This window comes from Balaenoptera physalus, assembly GCF_965194825.1.
Source record: "Balaenoptera physalus genome assembly, chromosome: 3".
In the NCBI taxonomy this organism is placed as follows: domain Eukaryota; kingdom Metazoa; phylum Chordata; class Mammalia; order Artiodactyla; family Balaenopteridae; genus Balaenoptera; species Balaenoptera physalus.
In genome coordinates this window covers 126,584,355-126,598,336 of record NC_138890.1, presented here as the reverse complement: position 1 = coordinate 126,598,336, position 13,982 = coordinate 126,584,355, and the positions used below count along the sequence as shown (strand labels likewise).

At 36.7% G+C, this 13,982-nt stretch overlaps 1 protein-coding gene across 9 annotated transcripts in view; it reads left to right on the top strand.

Annotated features, from left to right (window-relative positions):
- Nucleotides 1-13,982, top strand: part of RNF180 (ring finger protein 180) — a 302,738-nt gene that overhangs the window by 266,118 nt on the left and 22,638 nt on the right. The window lies entirely within an intron of this gene.

Here is a 13,982-nt window from a genome sequence, read left to right as displayed (position 1 = left end):
GTTCCACTGCTCTGTGTCTATTTTTACACCACTACCATATAGTTTTGAATACTACCGCTTTCTACTATAGTCTGAAATCAGAAAGTGTAATGCCTCCAGCTTTGTTCTTCTTTCTCAAGATCGTTTTAGCTATTTGGGTTCTTTTGTGGTTCCATACAAATTTCAGGATTGCTTTTTCTATTTCTGTGAAAGATGCCATTGAAATTTTGATAAGGATCGCACTGGATCTGTAGGTGACTTTGGGTAGGATAGACATTTTAACAATTCTTCCAATCCACGAATATGGAATATTTTTCCATTTGTGTCTTCTTCAGTTTCCTTCATCAATGTCTTACAGTTTTCAGTGTACAGATCTTTCACCTCCTTGGTTAAATTTATTCCAGTGTTCTTATGCTATTGTCAATAGTATTTTCTTAATTTCTTTCTGATAATTCTTTGTTGGTGTATAGAAATACAAATGATTTTTGTATATTGATTTGGTATCATGCATCTTTACTGAATTCATTGATTAGATCTAGGAGGTTTTTTATGAAGTCTTTAGGATTTTCTATTTATCATAACATCCACAAATAGAGACAATTTTACTTTTTCCTTTCTGCTTTGGATGGCTTTTTTTCTTGGCTAATTGCCTAGGACCCCAAACTATGTTGAATAAAAGTGGTGAGAATGGGCATCTTTGTCTTATTCCTGTTTTTAGAGGAAAAGCTTTTAGTTTTTCACCATTAAGTATGTTGCTAGCTGGGAGCTTGCCATATATGTTTTTTATTATGTTGGCATATGTTCTCTATAATCCAGTTTACTGAAAGTTTTATCACAAAGCGATCTTCAATTTTGTCAAATGCTTTTTCTGCATCTATCAAGATGATCATGTGATTTTTATCTTTCATTTTGTTAATGTGATGTATCACATTGATTTACAGATGTTGCACCATTCTTTCATACCTGGAATAAATCTCACTTGATCATGTTACCTGATCCTTTTAGTGTTGAATTCATTTTTCTAACATTTTGTTGAGGATTTTTGCATCTATATTCATCAAGAATATACCCATAATTTTCTTTTCCTGTAGTATCCTTGTCTAGCTTTCATATCAGGGTAATGCTGTCCTTGTAAAATAAGTTTGGAAGTGCTCCCTCCTCTTCAATATTTTGAAAGAATTTGAAGAGGATTACCTTAGTTTTTCTTTTAATTTTTGGTAGAATTCATCAGTGAAGCCATATGGTCATGGATTTTATTTGATGGGAAGTTTTTGATTACTGACTCAATCATCTTACTAGTAATTGAGCTGTTTATATTTTCTGCTTCTTCATGATTCAGTCTTGGTAGGCTGTATGTTTCTAGGAATTTAAATTTTACCTAGGTTGTCCAAATTTTTGGCATATAATTGTTCACAGTCTCTTATGCTTCTTTGTGTTTGCATATTATCAGTTGTAATGTCTCCTTTTTCATTTATAATTTTATTTTTTGAGTCCTTTTTTAAAAATTTTTGGTAAGTCTAGCTAAAGGTTTATCTATTGTAGCTTTAATAAAAACACAGCCCTTAGTTTCAATGATCTTTTCTATTGTCTTTTTGGTCCCTATTACATTTATTTCTGCTCTAATCTTTGTTATTTCCTTTCTTCTACTAACTTTGGGCCTAGTTTGTTCTTTTTCTAGTCCTTAAAGTGTAAAATTAGGTTGTTTATTTGAGATCTTTGTCTCTTTTTTTTTTTTTTGGCCATGCCACATGGCTTGTGGGATCCTAGTTCCCCAACCAGGGATCGAACCTGCACCCCCTGCATTGGAAGCACGGAGCCTTAACCACTGGACCACCAGGGAAGTCCCCTGAGATCTTTTTTTCTTAATGTCGGCATTCATTACTATAAAATACCCCCTTAGAACTGCTTTTGCTGCACCCCATAAGTTTTTATATGTTGTGATTCTATTTTTATGGGTCTCAGGTTAATTCCTGATTTCTCGTTTTGACCCATTGGTTGTTCAGGAGCATGTTGTTTAATCTACACCTATTTGTAAATTTTCCACTTTTCTTCTTGTAATTGATTTCTAATTTCATATCATTGTGGTCAGAGAAGATGCTTTATATGATTTCAATCTTATTACATTTGTTAAGATTTCTTTTGTGTCCTATCATATGACCTGTCCTGGAGAATGTTTCATTTACATTTTTTTTAAATTTTTTTCCTATTTTTTTTTTTATTTAATCAATCATCAATTTTATACACATCACTTTATACATGTCAATCCCAATCGCCCAATTCAGCACACCACCATCCCTACCCCACCACAGTTTTCCCCCCTTGGTGTCCATACGTTTGTTCTCTACATCTGTGTCTCAACTTCTGCCCTGCAACCTGGTTCATCTGTACCATTTTTCTAGGTTCCACATACATGCGTTAATATACGATATTTGTTTTTCTCTTTCTGACTTACTTCACTCTATATGACAGTCTCTAGATCCATCGACATCTCAACAAATGACTCAATTTCGTTCCTTTTTATGGCTGAGTAATATTCCATTGTATATATATGTACCACAACTTCTTTATCCATTCGTCTGTTGATGGGCATTTAGGTTGCTTCCATGACCTGGCTATTGTAAATAGTGCTGCAGTGAACATTCGGGTGCATGTGTCTTTTTGAATTATGGTTTTCTCTGGGTATATGCCCTGTAGTGGGATTGCTGGGTCAAATGGTAATTCTATTTTTAGTTTCTTAAGGAACCTCCATATTGTTCTCCATAGTGGCTGTATCAATTTACATTCCCACCAACAGTGCAAGAGGGTTCCCTTTTCTCCACACCCTCTCCAGCATTTGTTGTTTGTAGATTTTCTGATGATGCCCATTCTAACTGGTGTGAGGTGATACCTCATTGTAGTTTCGATTTGCATTTCTCTAATAATTAGTGATGTTGAGCATCTTTTCATGTGCTTCGTGGCCGTCTGTATGTCTTCTTTGGAGAAATGTCTATTTAGGTCTTCTGCCCATTTTTGGATCGGGGTGTTTGTTTCTTTAACATTGAGCTGAATGAGCTGTTTATATATTTTGGAGATTAATCCTTTTTCCGTTGATTCGGTTGCAAATATTTTCTCCCATTCTGAGGGCTGTCTTTTCGTCTTGTTTATGGTTTCCTTTGCTGTACAAAAGCTTTGAAGTTTCATTAGGTCCCATTTGTTTATTTTTGTTTTTATTTCCATTACTCTAGGAGGTGGATCAAAAAAGATCTTGCTGTGATTTATATCAAAGAGTGTTCTTCCTATGTTTTCCTCTAAGAGTTTTATAGTGTCCAGTCTAACATTTAGGTCTCTGATCCATTTTGAGTTTATTTTTGTGTATGGTGTTAGGGAGTATTCTAATTTCATTCTTTTACATGTAGCTGTCCAGTTTTCCCAGCACCACTTATTGAAGAGACTGTCTTCTCTCCATTGTATATCTTTTCCTCCTTTGTCATAGATTACTTGACCATAGGTGTGTGGGTTTATCTCTGGGCTTTCTATCTTGTTCCATTGATCTATGTTTCTGTTTTTGTGCCAGTACCATATTGTCTTGATTACCGTAGCTTTGTAGTATAGTCTGAAGTCAGGGAGTCTGATTCCTCCAGCTCCGTTTTTTTCCCTCAAGACTGCTTTGGCTATTCGGGATCTTTTGTGTCTCCATACAAATTTTAAGATGATTTGTTCTAGTTCCGTAAAAAATGCCATTGGTAATTTGATAGGGATTGCATTGAATCTGTAGATTGCTTTGGGTAGTAGAGTCATTTTCACAATGTTGATTCTTCCAATCCAAGAACATGGTATATCTCTCCATCTGTTGGTATCATCTTTAATTTCTTTCATCAGTGCCTTATAGTTTTCTGCATACAGGTCATTTGTCTCCTTTGGTAGGTTTATTCCTAGGTATTTTATTCTTTTTGTTGCAATGGTAAATGGGAGTGTTTCCATAATTTCTCTTTCAGATTTTTCATCATTAGTGTGTAGGAATGCAAGAGATTTCTGTGCATTAATTTTGTATCCTGCAACTTTACCAAATTCATTAATTAGCTCTAGCAGTTTTCTGGTGGCAGTTTTAGGATTCTCTATGTATAGTATCATGTCATCTGCAAACAGTGACAGTTTTACTTCTTCTTTTCCAATGTGTATTCTTTTATTTATTTTTCTTCTCTGATTGTCGTGGCTAAGACTTCCAAAAACTATGTTGAATAATAGTGGCGAGAGTGGACATCCTTGTCTTGTTCCTGATCTTAGAGGAAATGCTTTCAGCTTTTCACCATTGAGAATGATGTTTGCTGTGGGTTTGTCGTATATGGCCTTTAATATGTTGAGATAGGTTCCCTCTATGCCCAGTTTCTGGAGAGTTTTTATCATAAATGGGTGTTGAATTTTGTCAAAAGCTTTTTCTGCATCTATTGAGATGATCATATAGTTTTTATTCTTCAATTTGTTAATATGGTGTATCACATTGATTGATTTGCATATATTGAAGAATCTTTGCATCCCTGGCATAAATCCCACTTGGTCATGGTGTATGATCCTTTTAATGTGTTGTTGGATTCTGTTTGCTAATATTTTGTTGAGGATTTTTGCATCTATATTCATCAGTGATATTGGTCTGTAATTTTCTTTTTCTGTAGTGTATTTGTCTGGTTTTGGTATCAGGGTGCTGATGGCCTCATAGAATGAGTTTGGGAGTGTTCCTTCCTCTGCAATTTTTTGGAAGAGTTTGAGAAGGATCGGTGTTAGCTCTTCTCTAAATGTTTGATAGAATTCACCTGTGAAGCCATCTGGTCCTGGACTTTTGTTTGTTGGAAGATTTTTAATCACAGTTTCAATTTCATTACTTGTGGTTGGTCTGTTCATATTTTCTGTTTCTTCCTGGTTCACTCTTGGAAGGTTATACCTTTCTAAGAATTTGTCCATTTCTTCCAGGTTTTCCATTTTATTGGCATAGAGTTGCTTTTAGTAGTCTCTTAGGATGCTTTGTATTTCTGCGGTGTCTGTTGTAACTTCTCCTTTTTCATTTCTGATTTTACTGATTTGAGTCCTCTCCCTCTTTTTCTTGATGAGTCTGGCTAATGGCTTATCAATTTTGTTTATCTTCTCAAAGAACCAGCTTTTAGTTTTATTGATCTTTGCTATTATTTTCCTTGTTTCTATTTCATTTATTTCTGCTGTGATCTTTATGATTTCTTTCCTTCTGCTAACTTTGGGTTTTGTTTGTTCTTCTTTCTCTAGTTTCTTTAGGTGTAGGGTTAGATTGTTTACTTGAGATTTTTCTTGTTTCTTTAGGTAGGCTTGTATAGCTATAAACTTCCCTCTTAGAACTGCTTTTGCTGCATCCCATAGGTTTTGGGTCATCGTGTTTTCATTGTCATTTTTCTCTAGGTATTTTTTGATTTCCTCTTTGATTTCTTCAGTGATCTCTTGGTTATTTAGTAACGTATTGTTTAGCCTCCATGTGTTTGTCTTTTTTACGTTTATTTTTCCTGTAATTCATTTCTAATCTCATAGCGTTGTTCTCAGAAAAGACGCTTGATATGATTTCAATTTTCTTAAATTTACTGAGGCTTGATTTGTGACCCAAGATGTGATCTATCCTGGAGAATGTTCCATGCACACTTGAGAAGAATGTGTAATCTGCTGTTTTTGGATGGAATGTCCTATAAATATCAATTAAATCTATCTGGTCTATTGTGTCATTTAAAGCTTCTGTTTCCTTATTTATTTTCATTTTCGATGATCTGTCCATTGGTATAAGTGAGGTGTTAAAGTCCTCCACTATTATTGTGTTACTGTCGATTTCCTCTTTTATAGCTGTTAGCAGTTGCCTTATGTATTGAGGTGCTCCTACGTTGGGTGCATATATATTTATAATTGTTATATCTTCTTCTTGGATTGATCCCCTGATCATTATGTAGTGTCCTTCCTTGTCTGTTGTAACATTCTTTATTTTAAAGTGTATTTTATCTGATATGAGTATAGCTACTCCAGCTTTCTTTTGATTTCCATTTGCATGGAATATCTTTTTCCATCCCCTCACTTTCAGTCTGTATGTGTCCCAAGGTCTAAAGTGGGTCTCTTGTAGACAGCATATATATGGGTCTTGGTTTTGTATCCATTCAGCAAGCCTGTGTCTTTTGGTTGGAGCATTTAATCCATTCACGTTTAAGGTAATTATCAATATGTATGTTCCTACGACCATTTTCTTAATTGTTTTGGGTTTGTTTTTGTAGATCCTTTTCTTCTCTTGTGTTTCCCACTTAGAGAAGTTCCTTTAGCATTTGTTGTAGAGCTGGTTTGGTGGTGCTGAATTCTCTTAGCTTTTGCTTGTCTGTAAAGCTTTTGATTTCTCCATCAAATCTAAATGAGATCCTTGCCGGGTAGAATAATCTTGGTTGTAGGTTCTTCCCTTTCATCACTTTAAGTATATCATGCCACTCCCTTCTGGCTTGTAGAGTTTCTGCTGAGAAATCAGCTGTTAACCTTATGGGAGTTCCCTTGTATGTTATTTGTCATTTTTCCCTTGCTGCTTTCAATAATTTTTCTTTGTCTTTAATTTTTGCCAATTTGATTACTATGTGTCTCGGCGTGTTTCTCCTTGGGTTTATCCTTTGTGGGACTCTCTGCGCTTCCTGGACTTGGGTGGCTATTTCCTTTCCCATGTTAGGGAAGTTTTCAACTATAATCTCTTCAAATATTTTCTCTGGTCCTTTCTCTCTTCTCCTTCTGGGACCCCTATAATGCGAATGTTGTTGTGTTTAATGTTGTCCCAGAGGTCCCTTAGGCTGTCTTCATTTCTTTTCATTCTTTTTTCTTTAGTCTGTTCCACAGCAGTGAATTCCACCATTCTGTCTTCCAGGTCACTTATCCGTTCTTCTGCCTCAGTTATTCTGCTATTGATTCCTTCTAGTGTAGTTTTCATTTCAGTTATTGTATTGGTCATCTCTGTTTGTTTGTTCTTTAATTCTTCTAGGTCTTTGTTAATCATTTCTTGCATCTTTTCAATCTTTGCCTCCATTCTTATTCCGAGGTCCTGGATCATCTTCACTATCACTATTCTGAATTCTTTTTCTGGAAGGTTGCCTGTCTCCACTTCATTTAGTTGTTTTTCTGGGGTTTTATCTTGTTCCTTCATCTAGTATATAGCCCTCTGCCTTTTCATCTTGTCTATCTTGCTGTAAGTGTGGTTTTTGTTCCACTGGCTGCAGGATTGTAGTTTTTCTTGCTTCTGCTGTCTGCCCTCTAGCGGTTGAGGCTACTTAAGAGGCTTGATGGGAGGCTCTGGTGGTGGGTAGAGCTGACTGTTGCTGTGGCAGTCAGAGCTCCATAAAACCTTAATCCACTTGACTGTTGATGGGTGGGGCTGGGTTCCCTCCCTGTTGGTTGTTTTGCCTGAGGCAACCCAACACTGGAGGCTACCTGGGCTCTTTGGTGGGGCTAATGGCGGATTCTGGGAGGGCTCATGCCAAGGAGTACTTCCCAGAACCTCCGCTGCCTGTGTCTTGTCCCCACGGTGAAACAGAGCCAGCCCCCGCCTCTGCAGGAGACCCTCCAACACTAGCAGGTAGGTCTGCTTCTGTCTCCCCCAGGGTCACTGCTCCTTCCCCCGGGTCCCAATGCGCACACTGTTCCATGTGTGCCCTCCAAGAGTGGGGTCTCTGTTTCCCCCAGTCCTGTCGAAGTCCTGCAATCAATTCCCACTAGGCTTCAAAGTCTGATTCTCTATGAATTCCTCCTCCCGTTGCCGGACCCCCAGGTTGGGAAGCCTGATGTTGGGCTCAGAACCTTCACTCCAGTGGGTGTACTTCTGTGGTATAAGTGTTTGCCAGTCTGTGAGTCACCCACCCAGCAGTTATGGGCTTTGATTTTACTCTGATTGTGCCCCTCCCACCGTCTCACTGTGGCTTCTCCTCTGTCCTTGGATGTGGGGTATCCTCCTTGGTGAAGTCCAGTGTCTTCCTGTCGATAATTGTCCAGCAGCCAGTTGTGATTCTGGTGCTCTCGCAAGAGGGAGTGAGAGCACATCCTTCTACTCCGCCATCTTGGTTAATCTCCCCTCATTTACATTTATAAAGAATGTGTATTCTGTTACATTTTGGGTGGAATGGTCTGTATATATGTCTTAGGTTCATCTGACCTTACGGGTAGTTTAAGTCCAACGTTCCTTATTGATTATCTGTCTAAATCATCTCTCCATTCTTGAAAGTGGAGTTTTAAGGTTCCTGGCTATTATTAAATTGCTGTCTGTTTCTCCCTTCAGATCTCATAATATTTGCTTTTTATGTTTAGGCATTCCTATGTTGGATGCATAAATACAAATATTATACAGTCATTCTTGGTATCCATAAGAGATTGGTTTCAGGAGCGCCCACTGTTACTATAATGAGCCGACACTGAAGTCCCTTAATAAAGTGGCATAATTCAATGAATGTGGTGGGCACTCTGTGTCTGTAGATGCGAAACCCATGGATATAGAGGGCCAAATGCATCCTCTTGATGAATTGGCCCCTTTATTATTATATGACGACCTTCTTTGTTTCTTGTTACAGTCTTTGACTTAACATCTCTTTTGTCCAATAGAAGTGTGACTACCCCTGCTTTTTAAAAATTTGCATTAAGTATCTTTTTCCATCTTTTATTTTAAGACTCTGTGTGTCTTTAAAGCTGAAGTAAGCCTCTTGCTGGCAACATATAGTTGGATTTTTTTTTTTTTTTTTTTTGGTGGCATGCAGGATCTTAGTTCCCTGACCAGGGATGAAACCAGTATCCCTGGCAGTAGAAGTGAGAAATCTTAACCACTGGACTACCAGGGAAGTCCCTGGATTTTTTTTTAATACACACTCTCTGTTGTTGAAGAATTTAGTCCATTCACATTTAAAGTAACTATTGATAGGTATGGACTTATTATTTTGCCATTTTGTTATTTTCTGTTTGTTTCATTATTCTCTTTTTCCTTTATTTTTCTTATTCTCTTCCTTTGTAATTTGAGGAATGACAGTTTTCCTTTGTAATGATTTTCTGTAGTGGTATGCTTTGCTTGCTTTGTCTTTATTTTTTGTGTATCTACCATAGATTGTGTGTGTGTGTGTGTGTGTGTGTGTGTGTGTGTGTGATCTTACAACATAATCATGTATTTTATTGTCTTTTAAAAATGTTTATTGGGCTTCCCTGGTGGTGCAGTGGTTAAGAATCTGCCTGCCAATGCAGGAGACACGGGTTCGAGCCCTGGTCCGGGAAGATCCCACATGCCGCGGAGCACCTAAGCCCGTGCGCCACAACTACTGAGCCTGCGCTCTAGAGCCCAGGAACCAAAACTACTGAGCCCGCGTGCCACAACTACTGAAGCCCATGTGCCTAGAGCCCATGCTCCGCAACAAGAGAAGCCACCACAATGAGAAGCCTGAGCACCACAATGAAGAGTAGCCCCCACTCGCCGCAACTAGAGAAAAGCCGCATGCAGCAGTGAAGACCCAAAGCAGCCATAAATAAATAAATAAATAAATTTATTTTTAAAATGTTATATGTTTATTAATTTCTTTCCTTCCAGTTTTATTGAGATATAATTGACATAAAGCACTGTATAAGTTTAAGGCATGCAGCATAATGATTTGACATACATCAGTCATGAAATGATTACCTCAATAAGTTTAGTGAGCCTCCATCATCAAATATATATAGAAAATAAGGGGAAAAGTTTTTTTCCTTGTGATGAGAACTCTTAGGATTTACTCTCAACAACTTTCAGATATAATATAGAGCAGTATTAATTATATAAATCATGTTATACATTACATCCCTAGTACTTATTTATCTCATAACCGGACATTTGTACCTTTTGACTACCTTCATCCAATTCCCCCTCCCCTCAACTACTACCTCTCTGGTAACCACAACTCTGATCTCTTTTTCTGTGAGTTGGTTTATATGGTCTTTTTTGAAGTATGATGGACCTGCAACACTCTGTTAGTTCCTGGCACACAAGATAGTGATTATTTTGTAATGTATAGAAATATCTAATCACCAAGATAAGTCTAGTTACCATGTCACCATACAAAGATATTACCTTATTATTGACTATTTTCCCCATGATGTACATTTCATTTTCATGACTCATTTATTTTGTAACTGGAAGTTTGTAACTCTTCTTTTTCCCTCACCTTATTTCTCTCCTCCCCCATCCCCTCTCCCCTCTGGCAAACATTTGTTCTCTGTATCAATGACTGTCTCTGTTTTGTTTTGTTCATTTGTTGTTTTTTTTTCGATTCCACATATAAGTAAAATCATATGGTATTTTACTTTCTCTGTCTGACTTATTCCACTTAGCATAATACCCTCCAGGCTCATCCATGTTGTCACAAATGGTGAGATTCCATTCTTTTTATGGCTGAGTAATATTCCATTGTATGTATATGTGTGCACGTGCGCGTGTGTGTGTGTCTACATCTTCTTTATCTATTCATCTACCTATGGGCACATAGGTTGCTTCCATATGTTGGCTATTGTGAATTATGTTGCAAATAACATAGGGGTGCATACACCTTTTCGAATTGTGTTTTCATTTTCTTTGGAAAAATACTCAGAACTGGAATTGCTGGACCACATAGTATTTCTCTTTCTAATTTTTAAGGACCCTCCATACTGTTTTCCATAGAGGTTGCACCAATTTACATTTGTACCAACAGTGCATGAGAGTTTCCTTCACTCCACATCCTTGCCAACACTTGTTGATATCTTTTTGATAATAACCATTCTGATGGGTGTGAGGTGATACCTCATCGTTGCCTTTATTATGTTGAAGTATGTTTCCTCTATACCCACTTTGTGGAGAGCTCTTTCAATAAATGGATGTTGAATTTTGTCAAAGCTGTTACAACATCTATTGAATGATCATATGGTTTCTATTCTTCAGTTAATGTGCCATATCACAGTGACTAATTTGAGAATACTGAACCATTCTTGCATTGCTAGGAAAAATCCCAATTGATAGTGTTCTCTGATCCTTGTAATTATTGGATTTGATTTGCTAGCATTTTGTTGAGGATTTTTTAATCTTTATTCATCAGGGATATTGACCCATAATTTTCTTGTGGTGTCTTTGTCTGGCTTTTGTATCAGGGTAATGCTGGCCTAGTAAAATGAGTTTGGAAGAGTTTGAGAAAGATAGGCATTAATTCCTCTTTAATGTTTGGTAGAATTTGCCTGTGAAGCTTTCTGATACTGGACTTTTGTTTGTTGAGAGTTTTTAAATTAGTGATTCAATTTCATGACTGGCATTTGGTCTGTTCATATTTTGTGTTTCATTCTGATTTAGTCTTGGGAAACTGTATGTTTCTATGAATTTATCCATTTCTTCTAGGTTATTCATTTTATTGGCATATAATTGTGATAGTAATCCCTTTTGATCCTTTGTATTTCTGTTGTGTTTTAACTTCTCTCTCATTTCTGATTTTATTTATTTGGGCCTTCTCTTTTTCTTAATGCAGCTGACTAAATGTTCATGAATTTTGTTTCTTTTTAGAGAACCAGCTTTTAGTTTCATTGATCTTTTCTACTGTTGTTTTAGTCTGTGTTTCATTTATTTCTGCTCTGATCTTTATTCTTTCCTTCCTTCTACTAACTTTGTTTTTTTATTTGTTCTTTTTCTAGTTCCTTTAGGTGTAAGTTTAGGTTGAGATTTTTCTTGATTCCTGAGATAGGCTTGTATTGCTATAAAATTCCCTCTTAGAACTGCTTTTGCTGCCTGTCATAGATTTTGAATCATTGTGTCTTCATTGTCATTTGTATGCAGGTATTTTTTTTATTTCCTCTTTGATTTCTTCAGTGACTCACTTGTTATATAGTACCATATGGTTTAGCCTACATATGTTTGTTTGTTTGTAGGGGTTTTTTTTCAGATATTTCATTTTTAGTCTCATACCATTGTGGATGGAAAAGACGCTTGATATGATTTCTGTCTTCTTAAATGTATTGAGGCTTGTTTTTTGGCCTAGCATGCAGTGTATTCTGGAGAAAGTTCCATGTGTACTTCAAAAGAATGTGTATGTTGCTGGTTTTGGATGGAATGTTCTCTAGGTATCTATTAAGTCTATCTGGTCTAATGTGCCATTTAAAGCTAGTGTTTCCTGATTGATTTTATATCTGGATAATCTTTCCATCGATGTAAGTGGGATGTTAAAGTCACCTACAATTAATACTTGCTTTATATATTTAGATGCTCCTATGTTGGGTGTATATATATTTACAATTGTTATATCTTCTTGTTGGATTGATACCTTTATCATTACTTAATGTCCTTCTTGTCTGTTATGACAGTCTTTATTTTAAAGTCTATTTTGTCTGATATGAGTATTGCTACCCCTGCTTTCTTTTCATTTCCATTTGCATGGAATAGTTTTTTCCAGCCCCTCATTTTCAATCTGTGTGTGTCTTTAGATCTGAAGTGTGTCTCTTGTAGGCAGCATATATATGAGTCTCATTTTTTTAATCCATTCAGCCACTCTGTCTTTTTTTTTAATTAATTAATTAATTTATTTATTTATTTATTTATTTATTTATTGGCTGTATTGGGTCTTCGTTTCTTTGTGAGGGCTTTCTCTGGTTGCGGCAAGCGGGGGCCACTCTTCTTCATTGTGGTGCATGGGCCTCTCACTGTCGCGGCCTCTCCTGTTGCGGAGCACAGGCTCCAGACGCGCAGGCTCAGTAGTTGTGGCTCACAGGTCTAGTTGCTCCGCGGCATGTGGGATATTCCCAGACCAGGGCTCGAACCCGTGTCCCCTGCATTGGCAGGCAGACTCTCAACCACTGCGCCACCAGGGAAGCCCCACTCTATGTCTTTTGATTGAAGCATTTAGTCCATTTAAAGTTTAAAGTTTATGCATTTATTCCCATTTTGTTAAGTGTTATCTGGGTGTTTTGTAGTTCTTATTTATTTCTAACTTCTTTTGCTCTCTTCCCTTGTTATTTGATAACTATGTTTGGATTTCTTTTTTCTTTTGTGTGTATCTATTATAGGTTTTTTGGGTTTGTGGTTACCATGAGGTTCATATATATACATACGGGTGTGCGTGTGTGTGTGTGTATGTGTATATATATATACACATACACACACACACGATTATTTTAAGTTGAAGATCTCTTATTCTTTAAAGCATTCTAACAATTCTCTTTTTTACTCCTTCCACCCACATTTGTTTTTGACATATTTTACAATTTTTTGTTTTGTGTATCCCTTAACTACTTATTGTGGTTATAGATGATTTTGCTGTTTGACTTTTAGCTTTCCTGTTAGCTTTATAAGTGGTTAATCTACCACTATTATTGTATATTTGTCTTTACCAATGAGATTTTTCCTTTCATAATTTTCATATTCCTAGTTTTGGTCTCTTTTTTCTGCTTAAAGAGGATGCTTTAACATTTCTCATTAAACTGGTTTAGTGGTGCTGAACTTTTTTACCTTTGGCTTGTCTGTAAAACTCTTTACCTCTCCTACAAATCTGAATAATAACCTTGTTGGGTAGACTATTCTTGGCTGTAGGTTTTTCCTTTCCTCACTTTGAATATATCATTCTGGCCTGCAAAGTTTCTACTGAAAAGTCAGCTAACCATCTTACGGGATTTCCATTGGATATAAGTAGTTGCTTTTCTCTTGCTGCTTTTCTCTAATTTTTGACATTTTAATTACAATGTGTCTTGGCATGGACCTCTTTGGGTTGATCTCATTTGTGATTCTTTCTGCTTCCTGGACCTGGATGTCTGTTTCCTTTCCCCCAGGATAAGGAAGTTTTCAGCTATTACTGCTTCAAATAAATTATCTGCCCCTTTCTCTCTTCTCCTTATGGGACTCTTATAATGTGTACATTGGTCCATTTGATGGTGTCCCATAAGTACCTTAAGATATCTTCACTCTTTTTCAATCTTTTTTTTTCTTTTTGTTCCTCTAATTAAATGAATTCCATTGCCCTGTCTTCTACTTTGCTCGTCCTTTTTTC